Source organism: Cnephaeus nilssonii (assembly GCF_951640355.1).
Source record: "Cnephaeus nilssonii genome assembly, chromosome: 14".
Taxonomy (NCBI): domain Eukaryota; kingdom Metazoa; phylum Chordata; class Mammalia; order Chiroptera; family Vespertilionidae; genus Cnephaeus; species Cnephaeus nilssonii.
The window spans coordinates 74,658,678-74,678,992 of NC_137085.1; the positions used below are offsets into that span (position 1 = coordinate 74,658,678).

A 20,315-nucleotide genomic window follows, 5' to 3' on the forward strand; every position below is an offset into this window, starting at 1 on the left:
GAGGAGGAGGAGGAGGAGGAGGAGGAGGAGGAGGGAGGGAGGGAGAGAGAGAGAGAGAGAGAGAGAGAGAGAGAGAGAGAGAGAGAGAGAGAGAGAGAAAGAGAAATATCAATGTGAGATAGACACATAGATTGGTTGCCTCCCGCATGTGCCCAACCAACCAGGCCTGGGGAGCAAACCTGCAACACAGGTATGTGTCCTCGACTGGGAATCAAACCCAAGACCCTCTGGTGCCTGGGATGACCCTCTAACCACTGAGCAACGCCAGCCAGGGCAACACACCAGAATCTTGCTTGTAGGTATCTCTGTATGGCAGGATTTATTTTCTTTTTCACACTGTTCTATATTTCCCAACTATTTCATAGTGAGTTTTTCATTTTTTGGCCAGGGAAAGGTCTTTAAAAATTACATGAAGGATAGTATATTCCTACGCAACAAGCTCCAGGTTCTCAACGGTGCCATTATATAGGCTGCAAGGCCATATATTTCTATCGCAATTGCTCTACTCGGAGGAAATAAGGCAAACCACACCTTTCCTATAGTCCATTCCAAGCACCTTGTCACCCACACACACTATCCACTTCACTGGGACTTTTTTTGGGGGTGGGGGCAACTCTGATTATCACTGGAGTTGAGCATCTGTCCATAAGCTTTTGGATATTCAGCTCATTTCACTGTGGATCACCCATTCACATCCATTTCAGTTTTCTCCTGGGTCGTTTGACTTTTCCTTACTGGTCTGTAAATCTGTGCACATCCTGGACCCTGACTGTGTGTCAGGAACAGGCACTGCAGACATCTCCGCTCGGTCTGCAGCTTGTCTTCCCACTTGGTTGGAATGTGCTGTAGTATTTGCCAGGTTTAATTTTAATATCGTGAAGTTTTCCCTTTATGATTTATGGGTATTTTTGTTTTATGTGAGAACTCTCTCTCTATACAAAAATATTCTTCTGTGTTCTTTTTAAAATTTTACACTTCTCTTCCACATTTGGTCTTTAATACATGTGAGATTTACTTTGTGTGTGCTCTGAGATAGGGATTTAATTTTATTTTCTCTATAGTGAGCATTGGTCCAGAATACTTATTGAATAGTTCATTGTTCCCTGTTATTCATAGTGCCTTGCCATTAAATTCAAGTTCCTACATATGAATGGAGACCTCAGAAATTCATCCCTCAGGATTTCTTTTGGGGAGGGGCGGGGGGAGAAAAATATATTTTATTTTCTTATTTTTTTTTAAATATATTTTATTGATTTTTGACAGAGAGGAAAGGAGAGGGATAGAGAGTTAGAAACATCGATGAGAGAGAAACATCGATCAGCCGCCTCCTGCACACCCCCTACTGGGAATGTGCCCGCAACCAAGGTACATGCCCTTGACTGGAATCGAACCCGGGACCCTTCAGTCCGCAGGCCGATACTCTATCCACTGAGCCACACCGGTTTCGGCGAGAAAAATATATTTTAGATATTTAAGATACATATTTAAAATATGGTGGACATGCTTTTTTTTTTTTTAAGGGAATTTTAAGAATTGCTTAGCCCTGGCTGGTTTGCTAAGTGGTTAAAGCACCGAGGGTGGCGAGTTTGATTCCTGGTCAAGGGCACATACCTGGGATGCAGGTTCAATCCTTGGCCCCAGTCAGAGTGCATGAGGAAGGCAACTAGTCAATTTGTCTCTCTCACATTGATGTCTCTCTCTCCCTCTCCCTCCCTTCCACTCTCTCTAAAAACCAGTGGAAAAGAGATCCTCAGGTAAGGATTAACAACAATTAAAAAAAAAAAAAGGAAAAAATTGTTTAAACTAAAAATACTTTATAACTTAAACATATACTGTGATTTGTTTACTTTCTAGACAGCTTCCATTTCTTACCCCCAAATTGCTTTTATTTAGTGGATTGTCATCCTTTATTTTTTCTAGAATCTTAATATGAAGTATCCCAGAAATTCTGATAAAAATTATCTCAAAGTCAAAATACAGGGTGGAGCAAAAGGAGGGGTTTATAGTTACTCATATGGAAAAGAATACAATAATTAACAAATAATAAACTCTGTTTTGTATACTCACAACTGTAAACCTACTTTTGCCCCGTCCTATATTGGTAATTATTAGCAAGTATAATACTGCATTGAATTTACAATTTATTTTACCTAGCATATGAAGTCACACAAAAATATATACTTAAAGTATCCAATATTTGAATTATTTTCATGTACATATACATGCACAATCATGTTCTTAATAAAAATAAAATTGCTCATAAAATTGAAAATTAAGCAATTTTGTACTATGTTTTATAGTAAGGAAAGACTGGTGGTAACCCAGATCCCTTTGCTGATTTTAGACTTAAAACTGCGGAGTCATAGCTTACACAAAGTTTATATACTTACAAATGTACACATTTTTTCTAAAATATATAAATGTTCTTTATGTGACTTTAGGGAGGTATAGTTACATTTACAATACAGTGGTAAACTGCCTACCCAAACAAATGTTTAAACTTACAATAGGTGTTATAAAATATATAAGCACTAGAGGCCCAATGCACGAAATTCGTGCACTCGGGGGGGCGGGGGGCAGGGAGTCCCTCAGCCTGAATTGCGAGAGGGCGCAGGCCAGGCTGAGGGACCCCACCAGTGCATGATCAGGGCCAGGGAGAGACACAGGAAATTGGTAAGCCAGGGAGGGACTGCGGAAGGGCTCCAGGGTGTGTCTGGCCCGTCTCATCTCGCTCAGTCCTCATTGGCAGGACCCCAGCAGCAAGCTCACCTACCGGTCGGAGCATCTGCCCCCTGGTGGTTAGTGCACATCATAGTGAGCAGTTGAGTAGCCCTAGCATATCATTAGCATATTACGCTTTGGTTGAATGGCTGACCTGTTGACCGGACACTTAGCATATTAGGCTTTTATTATATAGGATGCTCCACATCCAATAATATACTGGATTCAAAATATCTTAAAACCTTCCTGCAATAAGTACATAGAATACTGGGTAAAAGAATAACATCTAACACTTATATGGTGCTAATTATTTGACAGATACTATTTCAAATGCTTTACATATATTAGCTTTATAGAATTGTTATTATCATCATCCTCATTTTACAGAGAAGAAACAACATCATTTTTAAAGCTGAGTTCGTAAGAAAGTGAAGAACTCCAGCAGGCTGACACTAGGCTGAGGAGCATGCACTGATGCCATGGGCTGCCCTTCGGATTGTGCCCATCCCAGGAATTAGAGAAGGCTAGTCCTTGGCCAACTCCAAGGCCTTGCAGTGGAGAGTTAAAGGCTATGTCATAAAGTACAACCTGTGACTTATGCCTAAGGGCTACAACAGTGCAAGAATGGGCTACAGCAGTGCAAGAATGGGCTGCAACAGTGCAAGAATGGGCTACAGCAGTGCAAGAATGGGCTACAACAGTGTAAGAATGGGCTACAGCAGTGCAAGAATGGGCTACAGCAGTGTAAGAATGGGCTACAGCAGTGTAAGAATGGGCTACAGCAGTGTAAGAATGGGCTACAGCAGTGCAAGAATGGGCTACAGCAGTGCAAGAATGGGCTACAGCAGTGCAAGAATGGGCTACAGCAGTGCAAGAATGGGCTACAACAGTGTAAGAATGGGCTACAGCAGTGTAAGAATGGGCTACAGCAGTGCAAGAATGGGCTACAACAGTGTAAGAATGGGCTACAACAGTGCAAGAATGGGCTACAGCAGTGTAAGAATGGGCTACAGCAGTGCAAGAATGGGCTGCAACAGTGTAAGAATGGGCTACAACAGTGCAAGAATGGGCTACAGCAGTGTAAGAATGGGCTACAGCAGTGTAAGAATGGGCTACAGCAGTGTAAGAATGGGCTACAACAGTGCAAGAATGGGCTACAGCAGTGTAAGAATGGGCTACAGCAGTGTAAGAATGGGCTACAGCAGTGTAAGAATGGGCTACAGCAGTGCAAGAATGGGCTACAACAGTGCAAGAATGGGCTACAGCAGTGCAAGAATGGGCTACAGCAGTGTAAGAATGGGGTACAGCAGTGTAAGAATGGGGTACAGCAGTGTAAGAATGGGCTACAGCAGTGCAAGAATGGGCTACAACAGTGTAAGAATGGGCTACAACAGTGTAAGAATGGGCTACAGCAGTGTAAGAATGGGCTACAGCAGTGTAAGAATGGGCTACAACAGTGCAAGAATGGGCTACAGCAGTGCAAGAATGGGCTACAGCAGTGTAAGAATGGGGTACAGCAGTGTAAGAATGGGGTACAGCAGTGTAAGAATGGGCTACAGCAGTGTAAGAATGGGGTACAGCAGTGTAAGAATGGGGTACAGCAGTGTAAGAATGGGCTACAGCAGTGCAAGAATGGGCTACAACAGTGTAAGAATGGGCTACAACAGTGTAAGAATGGGCTACAGCAGTGCAAGAATGGGCTACAACAGTGTAAGAATGGGCTACAACAGTGCAAGAATGGGCTACAGCAGTGTAAGAATGGGCTACAGCAGTGCAAGAATGGGCTACAGCAGTGCAAGAATGGGCTACAACAGTGTAAGAATGGGCTACAGCAGTGTAAGAATGGGCTACAACAGTGTAAGAATGGGCTACAACAGTGTAAGAATGGGCTACAGCAGTGCAAGAATGGGCTACAGCAGTGTAAGAATGGGCTACAACAGTGCAAGAATGGGCTACAGCAGTGTAAGAATGGGCTACAGCAGTGCAAGAATGGGCTACAGCAGTGCAAGAATGGGCTACAGCAGTGCAAGAATGGGCTACAGCAGTGCAAGAATGGGCTACAACAGTGTAAGAATGGGCTACAGCAGTGTAAGAATGGGCTACAGCAGTGCAAGAATGGGCTACAACAGTGTAAGAATGGGCTACAACAGTGCAAGAATGGGCTACAGCAGTGCAAGAATGGGCTACAGCAGTGTAAGAATGGGCTACAGCAGTGCAAGAATGGGCTACAGCAGTGCAAGAATGGGCTACAACAGTGTAAGAATGGGCTACAACAGTGCAAGAATGGGCTACAACAGTGCAAGAATGGGCTACAGCAGTGCAAGAATGGGCTACAACAGTGTAAGAATGGGCTACAACAGTGCAAGAATGGGCTACAACAGTGCAAGAATGGGCTACAGCTGTGTAAGAATGGGCTACAGCAGTGCAAGAATGGGCTACAGCAGTGCAAGAATGGGCTACAACAGTGTAAGAATGGGCTACAACAGTGCAAGAATGGGCTGCAACAGTGCAAGAATGGGCTACAGCAGTGCAAGAATGGGCTACAGCAGTGTAAGAATGGGCTACAGCAGTGCAAGAATGGGCTACAGCAGTGCAAGAATGGGCTGCAGCAGTGCAAGAATGGGCTACAGCAGTGCAAGAATGGGCTACAGCAGTGCAAGAATGGGCTACAGCAGTGCAAGAATGGGCTACAGCAGTGTAAGAATGGGCTACAGCAGTGCAAGAATGGGCTGCAACAGTGCAAGAATGGGCTACAGCAGTGCAAGAATGGGCTACAACAGTGCAAGAATGGGCTACAGCAGTGTAAGAATGGGCTACAGCAGTGCAAAATGGGCTACAACAGTGTAAGAATGGGCTACAGCAGTGTAAGAATGGGCTACAACAGTGTAAGAATGGGCTACAACAGTGTAAGAATGGGCTACAGCAGTGCAAGAATGGGCTACAACAGTGTAAGAATGGGCTACAACAGTGCAAGAATGGGCTACAGCAGTGTAAGAATGGGCTACAGCAGTGCAAGAATGGGCTACAGCAGTGCAAGAATGGGCTACAGCAGTGCAAGAATGGGCTACAACAGTGTAAGAATGGGCTACAGCAGTGTAAGAATGGGCTACAGCAGTGCAAGAATGGGCTACAACAGTGTAAGAATGGGCTACAACAGTGCAAGAATGGGCTGCAACAGTGCAAGAATGGGCTACAGCAGTGCAAGAATGGGCTACAGCAGTGCAAGAATGGGCTACAGCAGTGCAAGAATGGGCTACAACAGTGCAAGAATGGGCTACAACAGTGCAAGAATGGGCTACAGCAGTGCAAGAATGGGCTACAACAGTGTAAGAATGGGCTACAACAGTGCAAGAATGGGCTACAACAGTGCAAGAATGGGCTACAGCAGTGTAAGAATGGGCTACAGCAGTGCAAGAATGGGCTACAGCAGTGCAAGAATGGGCTACAACAGTGTAAGAATGGGCTACAACAGTGCAAGAATGGGCTGCAACAGTGCAAGAATGGGCTACAGCAGTGCAAGAATGGGCTACAGCAGTGTAAGAATGGGCTACAGCAGTGCAAGAATGGGCTATAGCAGTGCAAGAATGGGCTGCAACAGTGCAAGAATGGGCTACAGCAGTGCAAGAATGGGCTACAGCAGTGCAAGAATGGGCTACAACAGTGCAAGAATGGGCTACAGCAGTGCAAGAATGGGCTACAGCAGTGTAAGAATGGGGTACAGCAGTGCAAGAATGGGCTGCAACAGTGCAAGAATGGGCTACAGCAGTGCAAGAATGGGCTACAACAGTGCAAGAATGGGCTACAGCAGTGTAAGAATGGGCTACAGCAGTGCAAGAATGGGCTACAACAGTGCAAGAATGGGCTACAGCAGTGTAAGAATGGGCTACAGCAGTGTAAGAATGGGCTACAGCAGTGTAAGAATGGGCTACAACAGTGCAAGAATGGGCTACAGCAGTGCAAGAATGGGCTACAGCAGTGCAAGAATGGGCTACAACAGTGCAAGAATGGGCTACAGCAGTGTAAGAATGGGCTACAACAGTGCAAGAATGGGCTACAGCAGTGTAAGAATGGGCTACAACAGTGCAAGAATTGGCTACAGCAGTGTAAGAATGGGCTACAGCAGTGCAAGAATGGGCTGCAACAGTGCAAGAATGGGCTACAGCAGTGTAAGAATGGGCTACAACAGTGCAAGAATGGGCTACAGCAGTGCAAGAATGGGCTACAGCAGTGTAAGAATGGGCTACAACAGTGCAAGAATGGGCTACAGCAGTGCAAGAATGGGCTACAGCAGTGTAAGAATGGGCTACAGCAGTGCAAGAATGGGCTGCAACAGTGTAAGAATGGGCTACAGCAGTGTAAGAATGGGCTACAGCAGTGCAAGAATGGGCTACAACAGTGTAAGAATGGGTTACAACAGTGTAAGAATGGGCTACAACAGTGCAAGAATGGGCTACAGCAGTGTAAGAATGGGCTACAGCAGTGCAAGAATGGGCTACAGCAGTGCAAGAATGGGCTTCAGCAGTGCAAGAATGGGCTACCATCACACCCATCCATAGACCAAGGAACCCAGTGAGGACACGTGTTGTAAGCCTTCTGTAATGAACAGTTGGGGCAACAAGAATTACAATAAAATCAAAGTGCATGTTTAATTTTTAAAAATCAAATACTTTTGTTTCTCAAGAAGATTAATGATGAGCTAGTAATTGAATAAAATATTTGTTTTTGTTACCATCTACTTTCTTGCTTTAGTATTTGCCAGGTTTTTAAAATAAGTATGTGAAACTGAAAATTTTCCTCTAAGCACTGCCTTATCTGATAGCCTAAAAGTTCTAAATAAATGTTTTTCATTTAAAACAATTTCTGGATATTGTACAATATTGATTTACTTTTTGATAAAATAGGTTTTTTGAAAAAGATATACATGCATTATTGATTTAAGATAGAGGGATTTTAATTTTTCTCATATTTGCAATTTTGTTTTATGAACAATAATATCTCTGCTTTGTGGAATTTGTTGACATTTGCCTAAAATACTTTTACATTTTTGTGGAAGCCCCTTCCACATCCCATGTGGTTCAGGGTTCCTGTTCAGGATTCCGTGTTCTGGAGAAGGCCGCACACAAATGAAGAGAGACTGGAAAAGAGTTAATTTGGGAATGGGGGGCCAGGCGGGAGTCCACCTCTAGGGGGAGGACTCCCACTGCTCTGGCCTTTGCTATCCCTTCTATTGAGGCTACGGGAAACACCCATATCCTTTAGGCAGGAAATTCCAATAATAGACCATCAGCAAGAATTTACATATGATTAACAGGTGGAGGTTGCTTTAACTACCAATGTCTCAACTAAACAATGAGTGAATAGCTCCGACCATTCAGAGCAATTAAAGTTGACCAGCCTTCAGGATTCGCTTTTCACATTTAACTACTAGTGACAATGTTCGGTTTCCGGCACATTTTATTAATGCTCCAAGGTCCTTTAAAATGAGGAAGAGAAACATCAATGTGAGAGAGAAACATCAATTGGTTGCCTCAGTTGCCTCCAGTACCGGCCTCAACCCGGATCGAACCCACAACCTAGGTATGTGCCCTGACCAGGAATCCAACCAGCAACCTTTTGGTGTGCAGGATGCTGCTCCAACCACCGAGCCACAGCCAGGGCCACGCCACCAGATTTATATTTCAGGAGCAGTGCTCTAGAGCAGGATTTCTTCAATGGGGTACTGGCCTGTGGACCAGATAACACTATTTTTGTGCAAGACTGTCCTGTGTATTTTAGGATGTTTATCAATATCCCTGTCTTCCATTGATTAGATGACAGTAGCATCCAGTTGTGATAATAAAAAATATCTCTAGCCAAAACCGGTTTGGCTCAGTGGATAGAGCGTCGGCCTTCGGACTCAAGGGTCCCAGGTTCGATTCCGGTCAAGGGCATGTACCTTGGTTGCGGGCACATCCCCAGTAGGGGGTGTGCAAGAGGCAGCTGATCAATGTTACTCTCTCGATGTTTCTAACTCTATCCCTCTCTCTTCCTCTCTGTAAAAAATCAATAAAATATATATTTAAAAAAAATATCTCTACACAGGTTCCTCATAAAATTAAAAATAAATACCACTTCTGGGTATTTATCTGAAGGAAATGAAAGCACAAATTCGAAAAGCTATGTGGACCCCTATGTTCATCGCAGCATTGTTTATATAGCCAAGATGGAGAAGCACCTCGGTGTCTATTGAAAGATATGGAGCAAGAAGATGTGAAAGCCCCGGCCGGTGCAGACAGGTGGTTGGAGCGTTGTCCCACACACCAAAGAAAGGTGGCGCGTTTGATTCCTGGTCTCAGCACACACCCAGGTGGCAGGTTCCATTGGCACGCGCTGGAGGCAAATGATCAACGTTTCTCACATCGATGTTTCTCTTCCCCTTCCTCTCTCTAAAATCAATTTAAAAATATGTGACATATTCTTTATCCATACCTATAAACACACAATAGAAGAGTATTCAGCCATAACAAAGAATGAAATCTTGCCACTTGAGACACCATGCATGGACTGGAACAAAGTGTGCAGTGTGAGGAATGTTAGGAAAGTAAATTTCCTATCTGAACAGAGATGACATCTCAAATGAGTGAGGAAAGGCGGGACGCAGATATCACAGGGATAACTAGATGGTCATCTGGGAAAAGAGAGTTAGGTCCATCTCTCACACCAGAGCAGGATAACATACAATGTGAGCATTCAAGATCTAAATGAAAAATATAACATCATATTCTAGAAGACTACACAGAACACTTCTTTTACAATGGTAGGCGGAAATGCCCAGCCATGACAATGTCCAGGACTCATAAAAGAAAAAGCGGCTACATCTGATGACATAAAAATCAAATGTCTTCATGGGGGAAAAAGAAAAAGGAAAAAGAAAAGAAAAATCATGATTGAGGCAAAAATATAAAAACTGTAGGACAATAGTGCAATGTATATCACGAAAAGGGGCTATAACGATGCACTGGAGCCCCCCTGGCCCGGCTCAGTAGTTGAGCTTCGACCTATGAACAAGGTCACAGTTCGATTCCCAGTCTGGGCACATGCCCTGGTTTCTGGCTCGATCCCCAGTGTGGGGTGTGCAGGAGGCAGCCGGTCAATGATTCTTTCTCATCATTGATCTTTCTCTCTGTCCCTCTCCCTTCCTTTCTGAAATCGATGAAAAAATATATATATTTAAAAATATGAAACAAGTTTTAAGATTACACCGGTACGGATTCAAAAACTTGACAGATTGCTCTTATTTGCAAGGTTGTGGGAAAGGAACTGGCACTCTCAGGTGGTTGGCTCTCCCTCGTATTAAAGGCAGAATCTGGGCGTTTCAGAGTAACGTTACCACCCTGTGACCATCATTTCCCGCTAGGATAGCGGAAACACACTCCCGTGTGCTCCAGCTTCCATCCCTGCCCTGCTGGCGTCGGTCTGCAACGCCAGACAGGGTTATTCTCCTAAACTGTAAGTCAACACCATCCCTTCCACACAAATGGATAAAAACCCAAACCCTCAAACCCTCCAACTCACCTTCCTAAGTGGAGAGAGATACTGTGTTCATGAACTGGAACACTCAGCATGACCAATCTGAATTCTCCCTAAACTGATGCAGACTATAGATGCTACAGATTCAGTGCAATCAAATGAAGAGCTCAGCAGGCTTTTTGACAGAAAAAACTTTCTATAAACAAAGGACTTAGAATATCCAAAACAACTTTTAAAAAGACAAAGTTGCAAGATTTACATTACCTGTTTTCAAGGCTTACTGTAAGGAGATACTCATCAAGACAATATGGTATTAGGAAAAGGATTAATAAAGATCAGAGGAATTGAACAGAGTCCAGAAATAGAGCCATACATAGTTTACGAGCTGATTTCCCACAGCGGTGCCAAGGCAATGCAATGTGGAAAGTGTATTCTTGTCAACAAATGATGCTGACAGGCGGGGGTGCAAAGGTAGAGGGGATAAACATGGCAAGTGTATGTCCTCTGCTCCCAATACTGAGAGTCTGCGGCCAGCACAAAAGGTGGCCTACTGTCTGAGGCCACCCAGCAGGAGCTACAGCGAGAACTACAGTTTTCTCCTCTTTGCGTGGGGTTTGGAGGTTTTGGAGCTGTCTGACTGGAGCTGCAGTTTATTTGGTTAAGCTTCGACAGGGCAGGCCATTCATATGCAAAAGCCGCTGCGCAGAGCTTGGGTGGGTTTGTAGATTGTGCGGGGCGGGGTCTCAGGGAGTCACTAGGCTAGGGCGTGGCAAACAGTGATGGCTGCCAGTCAGCCGTCTCTGCATCTCTGAGTTTCCACGTCCCCGTATCTCGCGCCCCAGCGCAGTAAACAATGAATCCTGCACGCAGCTTTGCAAGCAAGCCACCCTCACTTTCCGACCTGATGGCAGACAGTCCAGCTTCTCCCGGTAGGAGTTTGGGTCCCCAGCATCTCCCCAGAAACTGGATTTCAGAGTAATTGGGAGCTTGTCTCCCTTCGGGTTGAAAAAAGCAGCCCCTGCCACCAGCCCGGTTCACGCACCTCCGTACCTCAGCTTTTCAGCGCTTGTGCACGTCTCAATGCTCTTTTCTCTTTCCTTCTAGTTGTAGAACTTCCACTCAGCCAGCTTTCCCGTGGTTCTGGGTGATAGACGTTTGTCTTTTAGCTGTAGTTTTGAAATTGTTGTGCGAGGCATCAGTTTGTTTACCTTTGCTGCCATCTTGGTTTCTCCCTCTTTTTTCTTTATTAATTGAATTTTTGGGGATGACATTGGTTTGCAAAACCATGCAGCATTCAAGTGTACAATTCAATGAAACATCACCTGCTCACTGCATCTTGAGCCATCGCCCCAAGCAACCTCTATTTCCATCCTCCAGACTCCTGCAGCCACTGTGGAACACAGTATGGAGTTTCCTCAAAAAGTTAAAAATGGAACTGCCTTTTGATCCAGCGACCCCACTTCTGAGCATAGATCCTAAGAATCCTGAAACACTAATTCAAAAGAATATGTGCACCCCTATGGTCATTGCAGTGTTATTTACAATAGCCAAGATCTGGAAGCAGCCCAAGTGCCCTCAATAGAAGAGTGTATAAAGATGCTGTAGTACATTTACACAATGGAATACTATGTGGCCATAAAAAAGAAAGAAATCTTACTTTTGTGCAGCATGGATGATCCTGAAGAGTATACCAATGCAATAAAGTCAGATAAAGAAAAAAAGACTTGATAGGAATAAATGATAACATCACAATTGGAAAATAACATGATTGTGCATATGAAATACTGAAAAAATTACAACCTGTTGGCGATGTGATTGTGATGACTGAACAGGAACACCTGCCATGGCTCCTGCCACCCTCTTACAAACCCAAGGACCGTCGTCAGGAAGGCGTGGAGAGGCCTCCTTTGTGCGTTGCCACGGACACTCCCTGCCGACGTGGAACACAGGAGTGAGGAAGCTCATGTTCCAAGGCGACCTAAAGGGCGGCATGGAGAGGACCGTGAGCAGCATGCTGACTGTCTCCATTGCTGCTGCTGGACTGCATCCCAGGAGACGGGGTGCTGGCGACGGTAACACCCAGAAGCCTGGGACGCGCCATTGCGAGGCCTTCCTCCAGGGCTCCCACATATTTCTGATTTTACTTATCGTGGGGTAGATTTAAAATGTATTCATTAAAAATAAAAATTTTTTAAGATTTTAGACAACATAGAAATTTGTTAAGTGTATAGTATTACTTTATGTACCTTTATTTTTCTTTTAATTTGAATATTCCCCCTGTCCCTCATGTTATGTCTCATTTTATTTTTCCACTAAAGGTCCAGTGCACGAAAATTCATGCACGTGGGGGGGGGGTCCCCTCAGCCTGACCTGTGCCTTCTCGCAGACCAAGAGCCCTTGGGGGATGTCCAACAGTCTGGCCTCCCTCTGTGGGAGGTGACCCGCAGGCCAATGGGGGACGGCGCCAGCAGGCAAGCATCCGGCCCTGCTCCCATTGCCCTGCCGCCACCCCAATCGCCGTCCCCTCCCTCTGCCCACTTGCCAGCCCCGCCCCCCACCTACCGGCCCATTTGCATATTAAGCTTTTATTATATAGGATTGGTTCAATATTGTTTTGGGTTAGTTTCAGGTGTGCTGCAAAGTGTTCCCTCAATTTCAGGTACTCACCAGGCCTCATATGTACTTACCACAGTCTTAGTGACTGTACTCCCTACGCTATCAACTACTACCAATAGATTCTGTGCACACCCTTTGGGGTTGTGCTGATAAATTGAAAGGCAAGTGGTGTTTTAAGGTGCTTATACTGGCTACATATTTTTCTCTGCATTAAACATGCTTTTATATCACTCCTTTTGAATTTGTTCAACTAATTTGTTGAAATAATTTCAATGAATTTAATTGCTTGGGCTAAGGATATTCAAATTTATATTTTGATTCAAAACCAGCTTTCCCCCTAATTGTTGATATTCATCAATGTTTTATGAGACTTCAAACTGTACAACACTGTTCAACACTGAAGAACAATAGGTGTCAGTGTCTTTATTCCGTTCCGTGTCATATTGCAGAGAAATTATTCCTCGTCACTGCTCAGCGCAACATCAATATGCTTAACGCTTAATCATCATTTGTATTATTTATTTTATTTTTTTCCAGTTTCCTTGCATTATAGTGTCTCTGTTACTGGTTTCTAAGAGTTTGTTTATGACTAAAAATGTTAACCATTTCTCATGCATTGCAAATGAAATACCATGTTTTTTGTTATTATTTTTCAGTGGTGTTTTACTTTTTTGGTGTACCGATGTTGAGTGTTAAATATAATCATGATCTGTTTAAAAAAAAGAAAAAATTACAGATTATTAGAATTAATAAGTGAATTCAGTAAAGTCACTGCACACAAGACCTATATACAAAAATTTATTCTATTTCCATATAATATATCACACAATAGAAAGTAATTTTAAGACAATATAACTTAAAATAGCAACAAAAAATCAAACAAGTAAATCTAACAATTAATGTGTACAACATCTACATTTAAAATTACAAAACTTCTTGAGAGAATTAGATAAAACTTTCAAATAATGAGGAATAACATGTTCATGAGTAGGAATGTTTAGTATTATGAAGGTGTTGATTTTCTCCAAATTAATATATGGAGTCACTAAATCTTTTTTTTTTTAAGAATTTTTTTGAGTTTATTTGACCCAAACTGTCGACAATTGCCAGGAAGCAAAATCTCAACGGATTGGGATAATGCTCCAGAGAATGGTGGTTGCAATAGAAGGCATGAGGCATGGAGATGTGTTTTGAAGAGAAAAGAGTAACTCCTAAAGCTGGTTATTCTGAATGGGTAAAAAGGCTTATGAAAGTTATAGAAGGGTTGTGAAGAGAAATCTTAAAATGAAATTATAAGTAGTTTGAATAATAAATGTAAATAGACAAATTAATCTAAAGCTAATGCAGAATTTGTTTAGTTCTTTTCTAGTCTGTTAAAAGAGGAAAAGTTTTTCCTGTTTTGCCCAGGAAGCAAAAGTTCTATAAATTATTGAAATGGTTATATATTATGAATATTAATCAGGTACTTGATTACTTAAAAAAAAGCCATCTTCTTAATTATGGGAACTGAAGTTTTGCTAGAATATATTTGTATTTATACCCCTTTGTCACTTTAAATGAATAGTCTAATATTGTTTCATAAAAATAATAATGATATATGATATTTTGTAAAATAAGTTTGACAACCTTCCCAGGGTTTGAATTTTAAGAAACTTTTTCTTGACCTAGAATTGGCTTTAGGTCATTGCAATAGGCCATGGAATGCCTCAAGAATTTGTTTTCTCTCCTTATGAAGGAAAATTTTCTGCTTAAGGTACATGGAAAGTTTTGTCAAATAAAAAAATAATAACTATATTTTATTTATATGTGCATATTATTGAAATAGATTCTGATATGCTTTCATTTACAACTGTAATTGTTATTCTGGAATATTCTGTTTTGCAGAAAGGACAATATTCCTTGTCATTTGCATTATAATCAAATCCATAAACATCTTATTTTAAATTTCTTCTTGTCATTTAGAGACAGTCATTGTTTTGTTATAATGCATTTGGGAAAATGTTACATGTTCTGAGGGATCCATGGGAAAGACTCTGACATTTTCAGATCATCCCCTTCAAACTGGATGAAAATTATTAGAACTCTATAGAATTATCTGATTTATAGTAGTGGGCAGGAAAAATCAGGAGAAACAAAAAAATTGATTATGGGACTGAATGAACTAATAATAATTATATAGTTTTTGTAACTTTTGTGGAAAGTATTGCTGATTTTTAACCTTTCTGTTATTCAGACATAAGGAAACTTGTTTTTTTTTCTTAAAGCAATTTGGTAAATTATGTATTTTTCTCCCTACCTGACCCCTCCAGAATTTGGCAATTCTTAATTAGTGAGTCATGACAAAATGTTTCTTAGCATGAATTTCAATAAGTCTAGTTCCCTAATGTAGTTTTATTAACCAAGACTTTCGCTAAAATGTCATGTCTGAAAGCTTTTGGAACAAATAGAAGTAGAAAGCTTTAAGGAATGAAGACTCTCTTTGAAGCCAATAAGAGCTTCAAAGTCTTTCCAGGTTAGGAATGAAGGTTGCTTTCCTGAGAGATGGCAAGGAAGGAATCTCAAGACATTTTTGGAAACCTCAAGAACATGAGGAGTTCTCCCAAGTCTACTGGTATTGCAGACATACCTGAGGGCAGCTAGATGGCTCAACTTCTTTGCCCTTAGGGACTAATGAAAGCTCAATCATGAAATTCCAGCAAAGCATATTTTCAAATATACACTTTAAATTGATTTCAGAGAGGAAAGGAGAAGGAGAGAGAGCTAGAAACATCAATGAGAGAGAATCGTTGATTGGCTGCCTTCTGCATACCCCCTACTGGGGATCAAACTCGCAACCTGGGCATGTGCCCTGATCGGGAATTGAACTGTGACCTCCTGGTTCATAGTTCCACACTCAATCACTGAGCCATGCTGGCTGGGCCCAAAGCATATTTTTTAAAAGCCTATATGATTAACTGCTGTTCTTTCTGTGTTCTTGCAAACAATCAGGCCAAATTGAAACTAGACTTAATACAGTAAATAAATTGGTCTTAATGTGGCTCCTTAATAAAAATGAGGATAATTTTAGGGGGAAAATTGTGTTTCAGTAGTCTCTATACTACACAGTTGTGAATATTAGACTCAAAGTTTTATTTTTCACCTATGAATTGAACTGGATCCTGAATTTATTGCTGGCTTTTACCCAATATTACTAAAATTTATAACAGTTTGTCGCCACTAGGTTACAAGCCCTACTCGTAATCAGGGAATACCACCTCTAGACACTATTGCCACCTCCTTCGTGTCCAGGCCTCATCGTCCCTCTGACAGAGAGAAAGGATCTCGGCTCTGAAGTCAAACTATGTCCCTCCTCATATGAAGCAGTTATAGAGGAGATCTGCACCCCTTTTCTCTGAAAGAATTAATTGCCAAGATCCGTGACGGGTGTGTGATAGGCAGTTAGACAGACAGGAGCAGAGCAAGGATGATGGGCCATCTGGAGGAAAAAGGGACAGGACCCTGAGACGTGCATCTCACCACTCCACCTGCTCAGAAGCTGGCAGGGGTGAAGCCCTGGCTCCATCGCACCAGAGGGAAGAGGGCCCGGAGGGGAAGAATGGGTGACTGGGCCCTGGGAGCACCTCGAGGTCGTCTGTCGAAGGCAACAGTCACTGCAATAGGGCTCTTGGCCACTGTTGGTCTGGCTGAAGGAAACTAATTCCATCCAGAAGAGATGAAAATATCTGGGTGTATTCAGCAAAGAATGTTCTTAATATCTCCGACTTCTGCCTTTCAGGAGGAACCTCTGTAGAACAGGCCTTTGTATCTTGCCTAGTAGGAGATGGGACATGCATTGCTAATATGTGGAATTATAGACAAAAATGATGGGTAAGTGGTTCTTTTGTGTGCTATGTATCAATCATCAAGTGTGAACAGTGAGAGGTTGCTCCTTTCTTCTTTTGGAACAACTGATTTTTGTAATATTGTAACAATTCATATGCGTCCAAATCTGGAAGGACATTTCTACAAATAGCTTGCTTACCAAAGCGACTAACATTCCCGACTCCATCAATGATTGCTTTGTAATCCAAAATTTCTTCTATTAACCTGTTAAAAAAGAATGAAATTTTAAAAATGAGGTAAAATATTCAATTAACTGTTCAATGAAATGTAAAGATTAGTGATTTCCACTTTAATCATTCAAAAGTAATGCCCTCCAAATTATCACTTTTTTTCCAAGCAAGGTAAAACAAATAAAACAAAAAACCTTTTTAATTTTTTAAATTTTCCACTGAGACAAGGACATTCTAAATGTCCTGATTCACATCACTGCGTGCCATTGTGACGCGTGGCAGATACAATGGGCAAACGGGTGCACTCAGAAGGGTTTGCTCCAGCTGGACGTGAGGTGCCCAGCAAACACATGAAGCGTCCCTTTCTGCTTCCCAGCCAAGGGCTTGTTCTCTTTGGAAATGACCACCAGTTACCTTCTACTTGTGAGCGCTTCTATTTGTTCCAAAGCTTGTTTCGGTATTTCACACCAATACTTCATGTGATTAAAAAAGAATGAAGTTGGTGTTTAAGCTATTTGTAATGATTACCTCAAACGGAACGGGTAAGCTCTTATCTTCCCTTTTCCTTTAACTGCTTCCTTAAACCTTGAGCATTGGTCCACATCAAAGCAGGAGATTTGCATCTACCAATGTAACAACGTTGACTTTATTACATACAAAGTCTTCGCAAAAGTCGGCAAAGACAGTAAAGTAATTTACGAGTTCAATCAATCCTATCTGAAGAATTCTTTAAACTGTATAATTCTATATACTGCATATTTTAAAAATGTTTTATCAATTACATGTATACACAACTGCATTTACTATCACTTATCATCCTGCAACGAGGAAGGAAACACGTGACACACACCTAGAGCAGAAATGACCACTGTGAGATTACCAGGTGACACTCAGTGATTATAATTTCCTAGAGCAATTATCAAATGTAATATCAATCAAATGTTATTTCAACCATTTTGCTGGTATTTCAAATATAGTTTCATTCTTTTTGACTTGACATGCCTCTCCCTGAGTTACTGTTTTTGGACATTGTCTTGCACTCTATCAATAGTGAAACTTTTAAGGACTTTGCTTCTATCTAAAAGATACCAAGACTTTTCAGTTCCTTATGTTGTCTCCTCTCTAGCTTGTTCATTTCCACTTTAGTCTGTGCTTCTGTCGATAACGGCTTTTACTCTCACCTATAATTGGTGCTCCTCACATGTGCTTGGAAATGAAGTAGCTCAGCTGGTTTGGGAGTATAATTAAGGGGAGAGCAGACAGCCTCTGAGAGACTAATGTGCAGTCAGGGCTGTGATCCGAGGAACAGCGGGTGTGAAGCAGCGGGTGGCAGTCAGTGGCTCCTGCCTTGGGTGATCAGCAAAGCCTCTCAAAGAAGATGTCTAAGCTGAGCCCCAAAGGATGAGCAGCTTAAAAGCTCACGGGTGAAAAGGCAGAGGAGATGAGTGTGTTCAAGGCAGAGGTCCGTCTTGGGAGAGGCCAGTGAGCAAGCAAATGTGAGAAATGTAGGCGACGGGAAGGAGTGTGTGCTGTGATTTCAGCTGAGCGTGTGTGAAACTGGAGAAGCAGGCGGGACCACACCAGGAAGGTCTGGGAGGCAGACCCTGCCTGCAGTTTGGGCTCCGGAGCAATGCCAAGTCTTGATGCATTTTAGCTAAGGGGTATGGAGCGGGTGGGACGGGGGACAAAGGGGTGACGTGGAAGAGATGAAGACTAGAGAGGAGGAGACCAGTTCAGAAACATTCAGTGAGCCAAGTAAGAGACACAGGTGGTTGAATTTCCCTCTGACCTCCCACAGCATCTGGGGACAGCCTGGGAAACCTGACTGTGGAACGCGAAGACCAGAAAAAGGGAGCACGTGGAGGTGCCCCTCAGCCCCTGCTGGCAGAATGACACGCGAGAGTTTACACAGACAACGACAGACAGACAAAGGCACTGAGAGAAGGCTGAGGGCCTTTTAAATAAGAAAATGTACGAGGTTCAGTGCAGATTCTCTGCCATTTATTTTGCTGGTTCAGGGCTTATGTTGTCAGGGTTTTTCTTGATTTTCATCTTTGTTCTAAATTAGTGATATTGTGAGAGAGCTAAACTCTCAGAAGTGAGAATGTTATGTGCTTAATGAACTGACGTTTATTTCCTTGAAAAACAAAACTTGATAAATGTGTTTTCTTTAATAATACTTGGTATACTTAAAAAAGAAATTATAAGCTATAAATATGAATGTGCTCACCCACATTAAAAAATTTTCAGTCCTTGAAGAGGACACTTTTTTATTATCAATATCTATTTTGGATCACAAAAGAATAGTTTCATTATAGGTGATTTAGAAAATATGGGAATTTTAAAGGGGAAAGTCACCTGTATGCCAACACAAAGAGAGAAATCACAATGTTTTCTTGATTTCCCTCAATTACTTTTATATTAGTAACTAGAGGCCTGGTGCATGAAATTGGTGCAACAGGGAGAGGGGTGTGTCCCTCAGCCCAGCCTGCACCCTCTCCAATATGGGACCCCTTGAGGGATGTCCGACTGCCCGTTTAGGCCTGATCCCTAAACAGGCAGTCGGACATCCCTCTCACAATCCAGGACTGCTGGCTCCCAATCGCTTGCTTACCTGCCAGCCTGATCACCGCCTAACCACTCCCCTGCCAACCTGATTGACGCCTAACTGCTCCCCTGCTGGCCTGGTTGCCTTCAACTGCCCTCCCCTGCTGGCCCAGTCACCCCTAGCTGCCCTCCCTTGCAGGCCTGTTCACCCCTAACTCCCCTCCCCTGCAGGCCTGATCACCCCCAACTGCCTTCCCCTGCTGGCCCAGTCACCCCTAACTGCCCTCCCCTGTTGACCTGGTCACTCCCAACTGCCCTCTTCTGCAGGCCTGGGTCCCCCCCAACTGTGCTCCCCTGCAGGCCTGGTCAACCCCAACTGCCCTCCTCTGCCAGCCTGGTCACCCCCAACTGCCCTCCCCTGCTGGCCCAGTCACCCCTAACTGCCCTCCCTTGCAGGCTGATTGCCCCTAACTGCCCTCCCCTGCCAGCCTGGTCACCCCCAACTGCCCTCCCCTGCTGGCCCAGTCACCCCCAACTGCCTTCCCCTGCTGGCCCAGTCACCCCTAACTGCCCTCCCCTGCCAGCCTGGTCACCCCCAACTGCCCTCCCCTGCTGGCCTGGTCCCTCCCAACTGCCCTCCCCTGCTGGCCATCTTGTGTCCACATGGCAGTGGCCATTTTTTACCACATGGGGGCGGCCATCTTGTGCATTGGAGTGACAGTCAATTTGCATATTATATCTTTATTAGATAGGATAATTCATTCTCCCCTGCTGGCCTGGTCACCCACAACTGCCCTCCCCTGCTGGCCATCTTGTGTCCACATGGCAGTGGCCATTTTTGACCACATGGGGGTGGCCATCTTGTGTTGG

General features: G+C 43.2%; 1 long non-coding RNA gene across 1 annotated transcript; it reads right to left on the reverse strand.

Annotated features, from left to right (window-relative positions):
* Window positions 1–12,077: 12,077 nt before the first annotated feature.
* Window positions 12,078–17,530, reverse strand: LOC307110546. The gene is made up of 3 exons (XR_013814449.1): window positions 17,427–17,530; window positions 16,868–16,932; window positions 12,078–12,208 (listed from the first exon to the last, which is right to left on the reverse strand). It is a non-coding gene; the product is annotated as an uncharacterized lncRNA (long non-coding RNA).
* Window positions 17,531–20,315: the final 2,785 nt, after the last annotated feature.